At 54.3% G+C, this 19615-nt stretch overlaps 1 protein-coding gene across 7 annotated transcripts in view; it reads left to right on the top strand.

Annotated features, from left to right (window-relative positions):
* Positions 1 to 398: 398 nt before the first annotated feature.
* PAQR5 (progestin and adipoQ receptor family member 5) overlaps positions 399 to 19615 on the top strand; it is a 90029-nt gene continuing 70812 nt past the window's right edge. For 2 of the 7 annotated variants that reach the window (XM_027123466.1, XM_027123467.1), the window contains exon 1: positions 399 to 537. The gene's annotated coding sequence lies outside the window, so the exon portion shown is untranslated. Of the gene's footprint in view, positions 538 to 8921; positions 10664 to 19615 lie in introns of those variants that run through there. The other 5 variants (XM_027123469.1, XM_027123460.1, XM_027123470.1 and 2 more) reach the window with 4 other exon arrangements.

Consider the following 19615-nt stretch of genomic DNA (forward strand, 5'->3'; position numbering starts at 1 on the left):
GTTCATGGTCGGGTGGGGCTGCGGGCACCCAGTTGTTTTTTTCCCTGTGCTCCACCCCATGCATTCTTCCGAAGAGCAGGCTCAGTGGCCCTGCCCTCCAGGAGGCCTCGGGGCTCCCAGGTCTCTGCCCCTGAAAGTGGGGGTGGGCATGAAGGGCATGGAAGGTGCAGGGGAGAGGGGGCCTACGGACACTCCCGACTCCACCTGGGCTCCGGGCTTGCCTCGCACCGCAGGTTGGCGAGTGAGGGGGCGACCCTTTGGAGGTCACGGAGCCCGGCGTGGCTGGCACACTGTTAGGTGCAGGCCCCACGATGGGACCTGTGCCCTGCCTCGGCTCCTCCCCCGCCCGCCCCTCCCGGCCCCGCCCCGCGCGGGAGGGGTGGGCGGGGCCCGCGGGGAAGCGCGCCGACCTCCCAGCCAGGTGCAGCGCGGGCTGTCCCGTGGCGGACGCGGCCGGGAGGAGAGTTCGGGTCTCCTCCTGCCTGTGTTGCGTCCCTGCGCCTTCTCAGCCGGATGCCCGAGACACTCAGAACCCAGGTAACCGAGGGCGGGACACCCCCGCGGCACGCGTCCTCCCGCCTCCCTGTCCACGCGCACCCCGCCTCGGCGGCCGCCCCCCAGACTCCCCGGAGCCCGCCGGCCGATCTCCGGGCGGCTCTTGGAAAGTTTGCGCCCGGAATGCCGTGCACCGGACGGCGGCGAAATGCAGCCACTTTTGCCCTCGCGCCCTCCGCCCGGGAGCCGATGCGGTGGGGTAGCCGCTGCCGGTTCACGGGGTCTCCGCTGAGATCGGTTGGAAGTTTGCCTTCTCGCTTTTACCGTCCCTCACTCTTCTGAGCGTTTGCGTCCCTCCCCCGTGTCCCTCAGTTCCTTTAAAAATATGTATATATCCTTAGATGGGGACGGCAGAGTTGGCGATTTCTTAAGGGATGTTTACGTTTGTGCTTCCCGCCTCCTCCGGCCAACATGTACGTTAGGAGACTGTACTGAGCCAGACAGGGTGCGGGTGAGGGGGCGGCCCTCTGCCGGGCGTGGGGTGGGGGCCGGGCGCCGTCTGGGCCCTGATGAAGTGGGTGCCCAGCCACGGGGAGTTCTGGGCTTTTGTCTTGTCTCCCGCAGGTCACAGCCCAGCGGGGCATCCTCGGCTCCCCCAGCACTCCTCGAGATGAGCACTGGGGAGAGAGGGTAGGCAGAGGCAGGGATCTAGAGCGACCTCTATAACCCTTGACGATTTGAACAGAATGGGCTTCCTCTTGCCTTAGCTGCGAGGAGGGCTCAGCTGTGTGTGGGAAAGGGGATGAAAGATGGTCCTAACCACGCAGAAGCAGAGAGGACAGGTGGGGGAGATCAGAGCATCAGAGAAGAGCTAACAGCACTCACGTGGACACTTCCTTGATTTCATCCACACCCCCTCCCTAATTAACCGGTGAGGTAATAGGTCTTAATCCATTGTCAGATGCGCAAAAAAGGAGGCTCCAAGAGGTTAAGTAACTTGCTGGAGAAAAGTGGTGGACCTGGACCACAAACCACAGTCAGATGGTTGGTTCTCCATTTTTCTGGGCCCCTGATCAGCAGGGGTTCATTTCTTCTCCCCCTCCCTTGAGTTTCTTCCCCTGAAAGGGGTAGGCCCAGAGAGTGCACCTCCAAGAAGAAATAAAATCTGGTCAGGAAGCTCCTCCAACAGAGGGCCGGCTCCTTGCTAAGCTAGGAGGTCTGCAGGAGGCGAGGACCTGTTTTGTTCACGGCTGTAACCATAGTACCTGGCACTCTCGGAAGGTGCCCCACAAGAATGGAATGAATTAACCTGAAATAGCAGAGCCTCTTTTCCAGCTGATGGATCTTTGCCCTTGGTGAACAGAAAGGGCATTCTGAAAAGTCAGACCAGAAAGGTGCCCAATGCCATCACTGCGGGTCCTTGAAATCCTTACCCCACTTGGTTCTTTTAAGACAGTGAGCACATCCATAATCCCATGTGCCTTTCCAGACAGCCAGGCTTTCACCTTACCCCCAATCTACTTCTTGTCAGGCTAGGAGAAGCAGCAGGAAGTGGGTTCCATGCCCAACTTGGCCCTGCTCTAGGTTGAAGGCAGAGGACCCTTGGCCCGTCTATACCAAAGTCTTACCCATCTCTCCAAGAAATCTTATTTGGAAACTCTAATCTTCATTGCCTCTTCCCTGATCCTTCCATGGGGCAACCATGGATTCAGGTTGGACCCATGGATTCAGGGAAGAGGACTTGCTTTTCTGAGCCTCAATTGCCTCATCTGTAAAATGGGGACAATAGAATCTGCATGGCTTTACTTGAGAGTGTGTGGTCCAAAGCGCTCTGCAAGCTGCAAAGCAGACTGTGAGAGACGATTTTTCTTTCCTCACATGTTTGTTAGCCTGACCTCCCCAGGTGGGCTGTAAATTCCTTCTGGGAAGGGATCACACATCTTGGTATCCCTCTGAGAGCTCTCCTCATTGTGAGCACACAGTAGGTTCACAGGAATGGAAGAGGAATTGCTAAAATTGGTGAAAAATCCACCCCTGCCCCCATGTAAGGAGAGGGGATACTCTACAATACAGGGGAGGGTCTAGGAGGGATGGGAGGGGTCTGAGATCCAAGACCAGGAAAGAATGGGAAGGCAGGGCATAGCGGACTTTCCATGGCAGTGCCCTGAAGACTTTTGAGGCTGTGCCAGGAACCTTATAACCTTGGACTTCTTAGCAGATGTGGTGTCTGCTTTGGCCTGAGGACAGGCCAGGACACCCAGAGTTGACCAGTTCTGCTCCTTGGGGGAGACCACTGAGAACATAGCTGGGATTCAAGCCCCTGCACATCCCCACTCCCATCCCCCCGCCCACACACACACCACCTGTTCCTCCCCAGGGGTTTGTGCACACGTAGGGCCCACCCAGCTTCCTACTGCCTGTTCCTGGCTCTTAACAAGAACCCAGTGGAGTAAGACCTTTAGACACAGAATATCTCAGCTGGAATAAGCCTTAGAGGTCATATCTCTACACCCCTTCCCTGCTTTACTTTCCATAGCACATGTCACCATCTAACATCCTGTATATTAAGAATATTGAAGAATCTTGTTCCTTGGCTGTCTTCCCTGTTCGAGTATCAGCTCCATGAGGGCAGGGCTTTCGGTCTGTTTTATTCTGCTCTATTCCCAGGAGTCAGAGCAGTGCCTGGTGCGCAGTGGGTGCTTAGTTAATATGCATTGAGTAAATGAATGCATCCAGGCCACGCTTCCTCATTGTACGGTCGGGGAGACTGAGGCCCAGAGACAGGAGTGGAGCTTGAAGACAGAGCTGGAGCTTTTCCTGACTGGACTTGAGTTAATTCTAAGCTGGGTCTCTGTCCCCTGCACCAGGCTGCTAGGGGTGCTCAGGAGCTGCCTTGGAAAGAACCTTCAGACCAGGTGCCCCCAGTTGCTCAGAGGGGCAGCTCCTAGCTGAACAGATCACCATGCACCTAGAGTGATTTGAGAGCGCAGAGCGGGGAGCGCTCCCGGTTAGACCCGCATCCCCAGAAGAAACCTCCTAATGCTGCTTTCCAAAGGTGGGTGGTGCCTCTATTAGTGGTGAAAACAGTGCCGTCTCCAGGCAGCCTTTTCAGGTTCCCCAAGGGCACTGGACGACCCAGGCGGACAAGCCAAGTCCCTGGCAGCCCTGGGGAAAGAGGTGGAGCTTCAGATCTGCTGGGTCAAGGATAACAAACCAGTCTGAGAAGGCGCGACCAGATGTGTGGGCCAGGAAGAGCGAGGACATTATTCTGCCCAAGGCGTGGGAGAAGGTGGGGGGCTCTTAGGCCTCACTTAGGAATCTGATGAGTGGTTGTCTGGAGGCCCCAAGAGCTTGAAATTCTGAGGCACTGTGTCAGGACAAGCAGGATGGAGAAGGTTGCGTGTGTGTATGGGGCGGGGGGATAGGGTAGAAGCTGGAACTATCTATGGGATAGAAAATATGGGAGACACATCCACGAACACCAAGCCACTTCAGTCTCCCTCCCCACCCCATCATTCTGCTGGCCAGTGTTGTTTCTGTAAAGGACTTTTGTTTGTGTTCTAAGGGAGAACTCTAGGCCGCGTGGAATTGATTGGAGGAAAAGATACCTATGGCAAGAAGACCTCCCAAAGAGGCTATTGCAGGAACAAAGACAGGAGATGGGGTCCCTGGAGGTGGATTTCCTCCTGACACTCACTGGGAATGTAGACCCTTCCTAACTGCTTGGAGGAGCAGGGGTACATTTTTTTTTTAATTTATGTATGTATGTATGGCTGCGTTGGGTCTTCGTTGCTGCGCGCGGGCGTTCTCTAGTTGCGGCGAGCGGGGGCTGCTCTTTGTTGCGGTGCGCAGACTTCTCATTGCGGTGGCTTGTCTTTGTTGTGGAGCACGGACTTTAGAGCGCAGGCTCAGTAGTTGTGGCGCACGCGCTTAGTTGCTCCGCGGCATGTGGGATCTTCCCAGACCAGGGCTCAAACCCGTGTCCCCTGCATTGGCAGGCGGATTCTTAACCACTGCACCACCAGGGAAGTCCCCTGAGTTACATTTTTAATAATAGTAATAAGCATGCAATAAATGCTAGTCGGATGCCAGGCACTGTTCTAAGCACTTTACTTGTACTAGGTAGTCCTTACAACAGCCATGAGGTTGAAACCGTATCATCTCCAATTTACAGATGAGGAAACTGAGCTTCAGAAAGGTGGCATAACTTTGCCCAAAATGACACTTGCAGGGAGAGGGGCACCAGAATTAGTCGGGCTCCAGACCCTGCAGCCTTAGCCTCCATGCTGTGCTGCCTCAGTCAGCCAAGTAGGCCACACAGACAGGACAAAGAGCCTGGAGGCCAGGGTGGTCGACACACACATGGAGACAGGGGAAGCAGCTCCTGTGCAGGCCCCCACATTAGATGCATAGGGAACTTTGGCGATTTCCCTGCTATTGACCCCCAAATCTTCTCCCATTGGTATTGTGGTTTGCCAAATTAAGAGCTGAAATTGATGTTGGGAGAGAGACTCCAGAAGTTGGGCTTTGAAGGATGTGTAGGAGTTTTTACCAGTGTGTTGGGAAAACTGGGGAGGAAGGGAGGCAGGGCAGGTGGAGGGAACAATGATAATGCTTTGCCTGAAGAAATGAGTCCATAATAGTGACTTGTCCTGGGCTTCCCTGGTGGCGCAGTGGTTAAGAATCCACCTGCCAATGCAGGTGACATGGGTTCTATCTCTGGTCCGGGAAGATCCCACATGCCGCGGAGCAACCCAGCCTGTGCGCCACAACTACTGAGCCTGAGCTCTAGAGCCTGCGAGCCACAACTACTGAGCCTGCGTGCCACATCTATTGAAGCCTGCGTGCCTAGAGCCCGTGCTCCGCAACAAGAGAAGCCACCGCAATGAGAAGCCCGCGCGCCACAACTAGAGAAAGCCCGCACGCAGCAACGAAGACCCAACACAGCCAAAAAAAAAAAAAAAAAAAAGTGACTCGTCCTGTGTCTGAGGCCACTGTAGCTCCCCTCCCCCATTCTTGTCCCCCAGCCACTCCTTATGGGCTCCCTTCCTGTGAAGAGGGGAGACCCTGACATGAGACATAGCTTATGCATTCCTGTCCCTTGCCTCCTTTATTACCACCGTCACTACAAGTCTGGTGGCTTTCAGCGACAGTAGATGGAAAAGTACGCCTGTTGTGACATGACATGAATCAGTCCTTCATAAATAATGGGGTTGCATTGTCAGTGCTAATGCCTGGACCTGTGCCCTAGTGTCTGGTCCACGGTGGGAGACATAGTGTTGGCTCCTGAGAGAAAAGGACAAGGGTGACTCTAGGTGTTATTCTGAAATTGTGCAGGATGGCAGCAAGGAGCCAACAGGTGTGAGAGATACAGTCTTTTTTGGCAGCTAGGGAAAAAGACAGTGTTCCCCCAAAGCAGTGATCCTAGGTGTGATTTCTGCCCGTGCTCTGTCCTCTCACCCAGGGTTTATCTTACAGAGTTGTCCTTTCTTCCGTCCTTGACACCAGGCTAGGGCCACCCCCAGAGAGCTCTGTGGGGAACTTGCGTGATGAATTTTGCCTAAACCTCAAATGGGCGTCTTGCCGGGATACACTGTAGCCCCTTAAGACATTCTTCCTCTTTGATTATGTGGGAGCCCTGTGGTCAGGATGACTTTGATGGGACGCATTTGGAGCCGGCCAGAGGCACAGAGCCCAGCCATCACGGGTGTCTAGATCCCAGGGGCCTGAATTCAGCTACTCAGCCAGCTTGCCACTGGTCTTCGAGTCGGTCACTGGAGTCTGGGGAGCTGAAGGCCTGGTGTGGCAGGCGGGGAGCCCTGGATTCTAATTTTTTTTTTATATATACTTTTTTTTTTTTTTTTTGTCGGCGCCGCGTGGCATTCGGGATCTTAGTTCCCCCACCAGGGATTGAACGCCGGCCCCCTGCAGCAGAAGCTCGGAGTCTTAACCACTGGACCGCCAGGGAAGTCCCTCTGGATTCTAATTCTGACACGATCTAACTCACAGTATGACTTTGACCCTGTCCCTTCCTGGGCCCCAGTTTTCTCGTCTGTAGAAGAGACAGCTTGGCTGAGATCAGGTCCAGATACTTCTTTGCTGCGGGGCTGTCCTGTGTTTTGTAGGACGTTCGGCAGCAGCCCTGGCCTCTACCCACTAGATGCCAGTAACGCCACCTCTCACTTCTCTCGGCAAACAGCAGTGTCTCCAGACGTTGCCCAACGACCGCGGTGGGCAGAATTGTCTCTGGTTGAGAACCACGGGGTTAGATGATCTCTGAAGACCCTCCCACTGGTTACCCCCAGGACCAGGAAGACACTTTTCTCTTTCAGCCCCTGTTCTGGAGATGCTGACTGTGTGAGAACCAAGGAGCCTGTGCATGGGGTCTCCAAGGGCTTACGGGGTAGGATGTGAGCTATGAGAACAGGAAAGGCTCTGGGCCCACTGGGCCTCTTGCTGAGAGCCAAGGCCAAGGTCTTTTTGCCTCCCAGGCCTTGGGTTACATAAGAAGGTAGGGGGCGGGGGAAGCAGGCCTGTTGTTGGCCCAGGCGCTCAGGTCAGCAGCCTTCCAGCCAGTGACTAATCATCTCTACATGCCCTAAGGACTTAGCTGCTCCGTGGTCCCCTCTCCCACTGCCCTGGGAGGGGACACAGGAAGTGAATCAGCCCACCCACAGTGCAGAGGAAGGGGAAGGTGGAGCACAGCAGTGTTAGACCCAAGGGCCACACACCATTACCCCAACCCATCCCTGGTTTTATTTTGTTTATTCCTCCCAAGTTAGTTGTTTATTAACCCGCCCGTGGAAGCCCCTTCTGACCTTGTTGCTTAATGGAAGGGTGAAGACTTATCTTCTCCAGGAATGGGAGGAGTTTGTCAATGAATCTTGGAAGTAAATCACTGTTCTGAGGACAACAGGCTCAGAAATTTGGGGTAGTGTTAACCCAAAATGATCGGTTTGGGTTATACTTTTTTTTTTTTTTTTTTTTTGCGGTACACGGGCCTCTCACTGCTGTGGCCTCTCCCGTTGCGGAGCACAGGCTCCGGACGCGCAGGCTCAGTGGCCATGGCTCATGGGCCCAGCCGCTCCGCGGCATGTGGGATCCTCCCGGACTGGGGCACGAACCCGTGTCCCCTGTATGGGCAGGCGGACTCTCAACCACTGCGCCACCAGGGAAGCCCTGGGTTATTCAGTCTTATAGTTCTCATTGAAGGACGAGAGACTGCTCTAGACGGCAGGTTAGATGCTGAGGAAGGAGCAGGGAGTCAGACAAGCCCCCTGCCTCAGAACCCTGCAGTCTGGGAGTACAGAGGTCAGTCTGTAATTGCAGTGCCCAGAGGAGGGTCTGGTCAGCTCCACCCAGGGTGTGAGGTAGGGAATTGGGGATGGAGGGTGGGGGCGTGCATGGGTTTTTTTGGGGAGGTAATGGTAGTGTGCAGAGGGTTTCAACGAGGAGAGCTGGGTTTTGGTTTTGGTTTTTGCCTTTTTTATTGTGGTAAAATATACATAACATACGATTCACCATTTTAATCATTTCAAAGTATACAGGTCAGTGCCATTAAGGACATTCACATCGTTGTACAACCATCCCCACCATCCAGCTCCGGAATTCTTTGCACTTTACAAAACCAAAACTCCGTACCCGTTAACTCCCCTTTCCCTCCTCCCCTCAGCCCCTGGTAACCACCCTGCTTCTTTAGGTCTCTGTGAATTTGACTATTCTGGGTACGTCACCTAAGCAGAGTCTTACAACATGTGAGGTTTTTTTTTTTTTTTTTTTTTTTGCGGTATGCGGGCCTCTCAGTGTTGTGGCCTCTCCCGTTGTGGAGCACAGGCTCCAGATGTGCAGGCTCAGTGGCCATGGCTCACGGGCCCAGCTGCTCCGCGGCATGTGGGATCTTCCCGGACCGGGGCACGAACCCATGTCCTCTGCATCGGCAGGCGGACTCTCAACCACTGCGCCACCAGGGAAGTCCAACATGTGAGTTTTTGTGTCTGGCTTCTTTCACTTAGCATGATGTTTGAAGGTTTATCAGTGTTGTGGTATACATCAGAATTTCCCTCCTTTTGAAGGCTGAGTAATATTCCAGTTGTGGATATCCCACATTTTGTTTATCCATCCATCTGTCGATGGACAAGGGTTGCTTCCACCTTTTGGCTTTTGTCAGTATTGCTGCTATGAACATGGCTGTACAAATGTCTGTTTGGGTCCCTGCTTTCAGTTCTTTGGGGTGTATTCCCAGAAGTGGAATTGCTGGATCATATGGAAATTCTGTGTTTCATTTTTTGAGGAACCACCATACCGTTGAGGAATAGGTGTTGGAACTAGATCTGAAGGATGAACATGAGCTCTCCAGGCCTCTAGGTAGAGGAAGAGGGAGGAAAGGGGGAGGGGGAGGAGGGAGGGCAGGGGAGGAGAGAGCCTGGACTGCGGCAGGAGACAAGTGGCACAGTGGTGTTTGTGCTTGGGGCTGGAGATGGGGCCCTGGACGGGTAGAGTGCGAAGGGTCTTGGACCAGGCGAGGAACTTGGGCTCCATGCTGTAGGCAGAGAGAAGCACTGAAGGGGGTTTTAATCAGGAAGTGATACAGGCCTATTATCATCTTAGATGGACAGAGCTGGGAGTGATGTCACAGATGGTCTGGGAGGGAAAGAGGCTTAAGGCAAGAACCAAGTGGGAGAAAACTGGGTAACACTGGAGCCTCGTGGTTGGGGCGGGTGGAGGGAGCAGGTCTGGAGGGTGGGTGCGCTGCACAGGGTGCCCAGGTTTGCACTTTGCTGGGTGAGTGGTGGCGAGGCTGCCGATAAGCTTATAGGAGGAGCAGCCAGTTTGACAAGATGATGAGGGCATATCCACTGGCTTGAAGGGGCCATGGAGCCACCCGGGTAGAGGCAGGATTTGAGGGCTGCGCAAAGCTGGGCAGAGCTAGGTGCTGTAGAATAGGGGGAGAAGCTGGTCCGGGGCAGGGAAAGGACCGCCATCGGATGGCACAGAGGACCCAGCAGAGTTGGAGGCCAGGACACAGGGGGGCCTCTGCTCAGTACCGCTCGGTCCCTGCCTCACGTATTTCATATCGATCCGCACATTTTCACTGCCAAGCTCGAGGCTCTGAGCTTGAGGCTGGGCACGGGAGGTGGAGATACAGAGATAAACCCAAGCCAGTGACTAATTCATTTATTCATCCCATAAAGCTTAGGAAATGGAACTTGGCCAATACCTTTGCACAGTTAAATATTGACACAATTGGGATAGGTGCTATGCAGGAGAAATGGAACATGTTATGAAAGTGTGTCAGAGGACATGCTTAATCTAGGGCAGGGTTTCTCACATCGGCACTCTTGCCATTCTGCATCAGGTAATTCTTTGTCGTGGGGTCTGTCCGGTTTAGTAGCTTCCCTGGTCTCCACCCACGCGATGCCAGTAAGTAGCCACACACAACCCACCCCCAGTTGTCATCAACAAAAATGTCTCTAGACGTTGCCAAATGTCCCCTGGGAGGCAAAATCACCCTCAGTTGAGAGCTATTTGCCTAGGGGCCAGGAGAGACTTTTTTTTTTTTTTTTTTTTAGGAGAGACTTCTTGAGAGAATGATGGTAATCTGAGTTCTAGAATAAAGCAGGGGTGGGGAGTGGAGGGGAATATTCGGGACACAGGTAACTGTGTGCAGAGGTCTTGAGGTGGGAAGGAGTGAGGAGGCTGGGGGAGCTGATGAGGAAGGCTTCCATTAGGTGGGCACTGGTGGGGGCAGGGAAGAGCGGATGGATTCAGGGATACTCAGGAGGGAACACAGGCAAGGGAGCCTCCTGGGTGTGGAGGATGAAAGTGGCTGGAAGCTGGCAAGTTACATTTTGGGCCTGTTGGGTGAGCGATACCTGGGGGTCCTCCAGGTGGGGCCCTGCGCTCAAAAGAGAGGTCCGGCTGGAGATGCACATTTGGGAGTGACATGCGTGTAAATGATGAGCTTAGCCTTGGGTAGACCAGATGGCCCAGGGGGAGTGTGTGGAGAGGAGGGCCTAGAAGTGAGCTCCAGGGGTGCCAGCATTCAGAGACAGAGCGTTGGGAGGTGTCCCAGAGAGGGAGCAGGGAACCCGGGGAGCCCGGTGCTGGAGGAGCCCGAGGATGCTGAAGGATGGGGGCTGGCCCACGGTGAAGTCTCTGGAGCCTTCAGGTAAGAAGAGAACTGGGAAGTGGCCGCTGGATTCAGAGTCCGGTGGCTGCCACGGGGGAGGTCAGCCTGGGGTCACTGAGGAAGGGGCAGGAGGGGACGGAGGGGGCTGGTAGGCAGCTTTTCCAAACCTGTGTCAGCAGAAGGTGAGGAGAGAGCATGGAAATCAGAAGGGAAGTGAGTTAGGGAGGGTTTTGTTTTATTTGTTTAATCTTGCTTGTTTTGCCCCCACCCTCCTTTTTTTTTCCTTAGAAAATAAAAGTACATGGTTCAGAATTCAAAAATTGTGAAGATTTCGCTGTGAAAAAGTCTCCACCCCCATCTCTCTTGGCCTCCCAGTGCCCTCCCCTCCTCAGAGGCAACTTTACCAGTTTCTTAACATATTCTTCCAGAGATATTTCATGCACAGATCAGTAAATGCATATGTGGTCTTTCCCTCCACATGGTAGCAGCACTATATGTATTCTTATACCCCTGATTTGGTCTTTTTCCACTTAGCTCTTTTTTTTTTTTTTAATTTATTTATTTTATTTATTATTTACTTTTGGCTGCGTTGGGTCTTCGTTGCAGGGCGTGAGCTTCTCATTGCGGTGGCTCCTCTTGTTGCACAGCATGGACTCTAGGCGCACGGGCTTCAGTAGTTGCAGCACGAGGGCTCAGTAGTTGTGGCTCGCGGGCTCTAGAGCACAGGCTCAGCAGTTGTGGTGCACGGGCTTAGTTGCTCCGCGGCATATGTGGGATCTTCCCGGACCAGGGCTCGAACCCGTGTCCCCTGCGTGGGCAGGCGGATTCTCAACCACTGCGCCGCCAGGGAAGCCCCCACTTAGCTCTCTTGAGAAGCTTCCAGATCAGTACGTGGAGAGCTTCTTCATTCTCCTTTACAGCTATATGATGTTCCATGATATGGATGGCACATAATTTATTTAACAAATCCCCTGTTTGGGGACATCACAGTGTCTCACTGAATCTCCTTGTGCTTCAGTCATTTTGCAGTGTTGGTGGGTGCATGTGGGGAAACGTCTCAGAAATGGAATTGGTGAGTCGGATGGTTTGTATTTTGAAAGATATCAGCAGGTTGCTCTCCATAGAATTTATAAGAATGTACACTCCTACCAGTAGTGTGCAAGGACGCTCATTTTTCTACACCCTCCGAAATAGAGTGTTACCAACTTACTGATGTTTGCCAATCTGGAAGACAAAGATAGTTTTTTTGTTTTATTTATTTATTTATGGCTGCGTTGGGTCTTCGTTGCTGCGCGCAGGCTTTCTTTAGTTGCGGCGAGCGGGGGCTACTCCTGATTGCAGTGCACGGGCTTCTCATTGCAGTGGCTTCTCTTGTTGCGGAGCATGGGCTCTAGGTGCACGGGCTTCAGTAGTTGTGGCACGTGGGCTCAGTAGTTGTGGCTCGCGGGCTCTAGAGCGCAGGCTCAGTAGTTGCGGCGCACAGACCTAGTTGCTCCGTGGCATGTGGGATCTTCCCCAACCAGGAATCGAACCCGTGTCCCCTGCATCGGCAGGCGGATTCTTAACCACTGTGCCGCCCAGGGAAGTCCCAAAGATAGTTTCTTGGTGTAGTTTTAATTTGCATTTTTCTTGCTCTGAGTAATGTTGAACATGTTTTCATAGATACAAGAGCCATGTGTATTTCCATTTCTGTGAAATGTCTATTCATATGTTTTGCCCATTTTCTATGAGGTTGTTGGCCCTTTTCTCATTGAATTAGAGGTGATCTTTGTGGATTAGGGGAAACTAGTCTTTTGTTGGGAATGTAATTTACAAGCATTCCCCCCCCTCCCCCCGCAGTTAATCAAGGAAGTCTTTTGTTTTGTTTTTTTGCTGTTGCTGCTATGTTTTCAGAATTATGAACGCTGATGGGAGAGATTTGCTAGGGTGTGGGGGTCCCTGGCTCAGGGGTCCCTGAGGAAGCACTGGAGTGGGTTCCAGATTGAGACCAGGATGGGAAACACCTCTGCTGTGTAACAGGCAAGAAGGGCAGGTGGGAGGACGGTGCCGGTGCCAGGGCGTTGATGGCAGCGAGTTTCGAGAGCAAGGGCAGATAGCTGGGTTCGTCCAGGCATGGGATTGTGTTAAAGTTATCAGAAATTTAGAGGGGAGGAGAACTACTGTATTAGCGAGAGAGCGATCAGATTAATGAACGCTGACACCAGAGCAAGATGAGGGGAAGTGAGTGGATGGGTGTTCTGTGTTTTCTTAGATAGGGTACTTGTCTGTTTGGCAAGTAGTAATCACCAGGCCAGGCTAACGGCCAACGTGGTTACATTTCCCCTGAGATCAGACCCCATACTCTGAATCCCCTGCTTATCTCACTCTGTCACAAGCCAATATTTCCCCTGCCCTAAACCAATCCAGTGCCAGGTACCAGGCAACTAGGGACAGCCCCGATGCCTCAGAGGCCACTGGAACTGTTCAAACCAGCCAATCCCAAGCTGCTTTGCCATGCTTTTCCCATTGGAAACCCCAACAGAGGCTCTGGCCTTAGGCCTTCCCCTTGCTCCTGCTTCTGCCTCTTGACCAAAGCCTAGTGCTTTCCTTGTGGTCCCGTGTGCTGTGCTGTGTCCCCTTCTCTTGGGAAATGTAAGTAATACGTTCTTCTTTCAACGTCATTAGCCTCTCCATGTGCCATTCAGACACCTCCGTAAATTAAAATCCTATGGTACAGTTAAGACAAGAGAGACACTTGGACGGGACAGAGTGTGAGGGTGAGTAAACTGCGGGTCCCAGTGGGGCTGCAGAGCTGTCACCGTGTGAGTGGTTAAATAAGCAGGCTCTCAGGGTAGACTTCCTGGAGGAGGTGGCTGGAGATGAGGAGAGGCCTCGTGGTGGGAAGGGCAGGAGCACAGACTGGGAGGCACAGGGAACTGTGTGTGGGGGGCCAGGGGGGCGGGCGGCCGGGGTGATCAGAATTGGGAGGCTGGAGGAAAATATACATAGAGGAGGTGAATCTGACAGTGTACGGGGAAGGAGGGAGCCGTGGGGTCAGAGATGCAGGCTGCGTCCTGTGGGTGCTTCTTGAAGACAGTGTTTAAATTCCCAGTGTTAACTCCCTTTGTGAGTTCGGGGTGGGGCTGTGGAGCTGCAGATAATGAAGGACCTGGAAATGACATGGGTCTAACCCAGCTCTGGCTTTTTTTTTTTTTTTTTTTTTGCGGTATGCGGGCCTCTCACTGCTGTGGCCTCTCCCGTTGCGGAGCACAGGCTCCGGACGCGCAGGCTCAGCGACCATGGCTCACGGGCCCAGCCGCTCCGCGGCATGTGGGATCTTCCCGGACCGGGGCACAAACCCGTGTCCCCTGCATCGGCAGGCGGACTCTCAACCACTGCGCCACCAGGGAAGCCCGCAGCTCTGGCTTTTTGGTGTCACATTAACGAAACCCTATCCCTGGATGAGCTCAGCTATATGCCTTCACTCCCACAGCTTGCCCCCTCCCCACCCCCCCCACCCCCCGTCTGCCTGTGCCACCGCAGAGGTGTTCCCCTCCTGTCTCAAGTATCCCCACCATTTGGTGCTTTCTGCTCCCCCCACCATGGAAGCCCCCTCCTCCCTCCGGGAGCCTCCCTCCTCCAGGATCAGATGCTCATCCCTGGCAGCTGGTTCTTCCAGTGGCATTGGATTTGAGAGAAGAATTCTTGAAGATCAAAAAGTCTTCAAAACATGGAGAATAGAGCAGTAATGGTAGAACGGTTGGTATTGGAGCTGGGGGCCGTGGTCCACACTGCCTCAAATCACACAGAATCTGTGTGTGTGTGTGTGTGCGTGTGCTGGGGGAGGATTTGCCTATTCTAGTAGTGCTGGTCTACCTCCCAGTCTTGTGTGCTCTAAGTCAATAAATCCACTGGAAATTCACAAACACGTGCACACTTGGCAATCACTCGTGCTACCTTGCGATTTTTCTTTTATTGTTGCCTCCGGAGTTGTTTACCTTTTTGAGAGTGGAATTTGTGGGGAAATAGCCTCACATTCAGCTAGTGTTTACCTAGTTCCCCTGAACTCTGAACTGGGCTGGGCATTGTGGGTCTTGCAGGTTTGTTGCGTTTGTTCTGCTTCCCCGGCAAAGGCACGGTGTCCCCTTCTCCGATATGCTCTATCGCCCCAGATGCCAGTGCAGAGAATGAAGGGAAACCAGCTGGGCTGTGGTTGGCAGAGATGACTTCTAGAAGGAGGAAGAGCTCAAGCAGACAGTGGGTCTCCTCGAAGGGGAAGGAGGCAGCAGGAGCCCGGTGAGGCCAGGTGAGGCCAGGCGTCCCGGGGGAGGTTGAGCATCAGGCCCCCTGGGGTGCAGGAGGACGGGTGATGGCTGCCCTGAGGGCGACAGGTGAGCCCCTGGGAAGGGATGGGGCAGGAGACGGGACTGGGGGGGGGGAGGAGGAGAGCCCCTTTGCGCTCTGTCAACAGTGTCGCCTCTCTGTCGGGAGGGGAGCCCTGGGGGGCTGCTGGCTGGCTGGAGTGTGACCTTGCACTTCTGTAAGGGGCAGTGAGGCTTTGAAAATGCTTCCAGCTGGGCGGTTGTTGTCCCCTCAAGCATTCTTCAGTGGCCCTCAGGGCAGGAAACAAGTGTTTCCCCAGATCAGGACCCAGTAATGCTTCTCGCTGGGGTCCTTTCTTGTGATGGGTGGAGCTGGGGAGCAGCAGCTTTGAGAAGGGTGCCAGCAGTGGAGGGGGGGGGGGTGTCCAATTCTGAAATATGGGACGTCAGTGGTTTATTTCTTTGATGCTTTTGATACACATCCTCTCTAGAACCTGACCAATGCTTTAAGAAAAGTTGTGATTTAAAAAAGCAATTGTGTGAAGGATGACGAAACATCTGGCTTAAGCGGGAGGGGGAGGCGGGGTGGGGCGGGGTGGGGCAGGGGGTGGGATTCCGGAAGAAGGGAAAGTGGCTGTTGCCCTCCTCCCTCCCCACTCCTGGTCTGGTTTGGTTGAATCTTGACAGTCCTCCCAGGGACAGTTCCTCCAAGTCCAGCAGGCGCCCAGCTGCTAGAATGTTGCTTCTACGTTATCCCTTATCAAGGCTGGGGGCTTCTGGACTTAGCCGAGGATCACCTTGCTGGGTGACCCTGAGCAGGCCTCCTAACATCTCTGGGCCCCGGTTTAACACCTGGCTTCTCTTTTGGAAGCATCAGTTTTGTCCTTTAGGTACCTTTTAGGCTCTTTCTAATGATCAAGTCTTTGCTTACCACCCTTCAGATTTCCATCAGGGCCTGAAAGAACGTAAGGGGAGTCTGAGGAAGTGAAGTCCAGTGGTCAGTCTCTCACGGGCAGCAGGCCAAGGAGGGAGGGGAAGGGAAAGGGATGCAGCCTCTGCCCGGGCCTCCACCCCACCGACCTGGGTGTGCTGTGAATACCCCTCCTTGTTCGAAGGCCTCAGATTTGACTTTCAAAGGGAAAACACCTGTCCTGATAAAGTGGGCCTTGTTCCATGCAAGTCAGCTTTGTTCGGGCTCCCGGGCTCAGTTCGTGTGTCTCGCCGGTGTGAGGAGGACAGAGGCTGGGCACGGTCTCTGTGGGGCTAGATGATCCGTGCTTTGGGAGAGCCAAAGGGTTTCACACACTTGGTGGTGCCCAGCTGTGCCTTCACGCTGTTCCCCTAGCGCCTCCTGGTACTGGCAGGTATCACCACCTCCGCTTTCTCACACTGGGATGTGGAAACTGAGGCACAGAAGGTCATGCGGGGTCACCCGGGCCACCCAGGGCAGCTCAGTCAAACTTGACCAGGTCTTCTGACTCCTTGTCCAGTGCTCTCTTCCCACAAACTGTTTATGATGGACACTACACAGCTGGGTTCTCTGCCCCTTCGTTTCACCCCTCATGCTCGGATTTATCCCCCTGAAGTGCCAACTGCCACCAGTTAGCGTGGAAACGAATTCACTTTGTGCAGGAAGGAAGATCAGGGACTCGGCATGAAAAGTAAGAGGGAAAAAAATTCCTCCGATGAATTCCGCTACTCCCCATGACACCTCTCCTCTCCCCAAAGTATCAGCATGTTCCTCAGGCCCTTCCTTAAAGGGCCAAAGAAATGAATCTCTAATGGTAAAATTTCTAGCCTCACAGTATGGAGGTGGCCCTTGACTCAAACTGCAGAGGTGACCATTTTTCCACCTCCTCATGTAGATGCCAGTCCAGTCTGACATTCCTGGGCCAAGAAATAAAGGGACCTATCTCCAGGCGTGTTTCCACCTTCATGGTACTTCCTGCTTCCCAGTGCTCTGTGGGACACTGTGGGGACGTGATCGGGAGAGGTGTTTTTTTTTTTGTTTTTCTTTTTTGCGGTACGCAGGCCTCTCACTGTTGTGGCCTCTCCCGTTGCGGAGCACAGGCTCCGGACGCGCAGGCTCAGCGGCCATGGCTCACGGGCGCAGCCGCTCCGCGGCATGTGGGATCTTCCCGGACTGGGGAACAAACCCGTATCCCCTGCATCGGCAGGCGGACTCTCAACCACTGCGCCACGAGGGAAGCCCGGAAGAGGTGTTTTAATCATGGAAATGATTTTTTCCTTTCTCACTTTTCATACAGAGGCCCAGCTTTCCATGCCTGGGCAGAGTGAATCACTGTCCACAGAAACCAGCGACAGTTGGGGCTTTGCGGGGCAGGAAGGGATGGCCAGGGACGGCTGCAGCCAGAGCCCACACCCACTGTCGCCTGCTTGCTGATCCCACGCTGCTGCCTCTGCTGGGCCCTCTCGGGTTCTGGGCCGGCCTCCGGGCAGGGGTGCAAGCCAGCCTGGAGCCTCAGAGGTGGTCTGGCAGCAGAGGCTCAGGCAGGGCAGGGTTAACTGTTTACAGCTTCCGGAGCTCTGGCTGCTCCTTCTTGGGGGCTGATTTGAAGACACCTATTATTCCCATTCTTCATGGGGTTTTGAATAATGCATTTTTCCTCAGCCCTTAAAAAAGAAAAGCCTGTGCTTAATAATACTAGAGTAATGACCTTGTGTCACACTTCAGCCACTGGGGCTCTTCATCCGCCGCTGCATTCAAATATTGTGAATTATGTTGCCTCTGACATTGGTGAGCAGGAAGAATACCGTGCCGGCGAGGAGGAAGGATGATCTGTTTTGCGGTCTACCTTGTAGCCTGCGGCAGCCCAGCAAAAGAACATCCTCTGTCATAACAGCGTTGTACGGGCAGGTGACTTTCTGCACGCCTGCTGTGCACCAGCGCCTTCCACATGGGCTCTTGTTAATGCTTGAGACAGACCGATGGCGTAGTCACTCTGGGGATTATAAAAGCACCCACCTGGAGGCAGATTGTGGAAACTCAGTGGGGTGTAAAATGCCCATAAGGGTCTTGGAATAGACCAAGTGCTCAGAAAGAGGGATTTCCTATCAGTGCCATCGTCGCCATTTACAGAGGAGGGAAGTGAGGTCTAGAGAGACCTCAGGACTCAAAGCCAGGTCCACCTGACTCCAGGGCCCAGACTCACTCATCACCGATGGGAATAATTGTATGTTACAGAGCTGCCCCCACCACCTGCCCTCGCGCCCCCCCCATCTGAACTCCTCATTGGCTATGGGGCCACTTGTAAAGTCATGTGGGCCCTGTGTCCTTCCCCTTCCCCCTCTGGGCCCCACGTCCTTCTCTGACCCCCAATATCCTCTAGTCTCCGCTGAAGGTCTGGGCACATGCCGGTCCCTTGCCGGGTCCATGTGACCTCCTTCCTCCTGCCAGTTCACACCTCCCTGGCTCCTTGGCTGCCCCGACCATTTCCCCCTTGCTTGTGGGGTGTGTTCTTTGGGTAATAATTACATGAAATGGCTCACTTGCCAGTTAGATCAGTAAATAATTCCCCCCAGTCCTAGTGGGTGAAGCTCAGAGTTAATGATTGCCAGGAAAGCTTCTCAGGATGCAGAGCATCTGAGGAGGTCACGCTGAGCTTGATGGCTGGGAGGAGGGGTGCACCCAGGGGCTCTGGTGCCCCCCTCCCTGCCCCCTGCCGTCCTGCCATCTCTTGTGTCTGCATTTAGCACCAGCAGGCCTCCCTGTTCGCAGCCAGCCCACTTCCCCGCGCGGGGTCTGTGCTCTAAAGCTTGTCTCCTTTCCTCTCCTCTCTGCCGGAGCAAGTACTCCCCCTCATTTGGGGTCCACTTCTAGCGGTGCCTCCCCCCAGGGGCCTTCACTGACTGTCCTGACATCCTTGCTCTGGGCTCCTCAGGGCCATTGGGCAGGTCTTTTCTGAGTGCTCTCCACTGTGTCAGGGGCAGTGATTGGTTCCGGGGACCCAGCAGTGGGCAAGGTGGGGTTGGACGTGCTCCTGGAGTACCCACACAGCTTGAGGGTGCGGCAGGGAGGCCCCAAGGACCTGGGGGCAGTGGGCAGGTGAGGGGCACTGGAGCCTGATGGAGTGGGGCTCGGGCAAGGATGAGGTGGAGCTTTCCAGGCAGACACGGAGTGAGGGCAAAGGCATCTCGAAGCCGAGGGAGCGGTGTGTACTAAGTACAGAGGCACGATCTGGTGGCTGGATGGGTGATGCTTCACCTGCGGATGTGTGGCGTTCCAGACACCTGGGAATCGCCCAGGGGGGTGTGTCCAGGAGGCTGGTGGTCCCTTGGAGAAGTCTGTTTCCCTCCCTCCTGTCGCTCCCTCATGGTTTCACTACTGGACATGTCTGGTTTCTCAGAAAGAAGGGATTCTCTGTGCGGGTGGCCGTGCTTTCCTATACCCTGCTCACCAGGGACCTGGGGTTGCAGCACCTGCTCACCGAGCGATGTGGATTCGAACCTAAGCTCCTTCAGTGCACAGTGGATTCTGGGCCACGAGAAGGTGACCGATCCCAGGAGCTCAGGGCAGTTGCTTCCCCCCTGGGCCATGCGCGGGAATCCCCACCGGCGCTTGATACTGGAGATGATTCCGGGGCTCTCGCGCTGGGGATTCTGATTGAACAAGCATGAGGTGGACTCACTCAGTAGGTTCTGTGTTCACGGCCCCTGGGTTATGTGGACG

This window comes from Aethalodelphis obliquidens, unplaced genomic scaffold, assembly GCF_003676395.1.
Source record: "Aethalodelphis obliquidens isolate GAN/ISIS:26980383/991018 unplaced genomic scaffold, ASM367639v1 scaffold26, whole genome shotgun sequence".
Classification (NCBI taxonomy): Eukaryota; Metazoa; Chordata; class Mammalia; order Artiodactyla; family Delphinidae; genus Aethalodelphis; species Aethalodelphis obliquidens.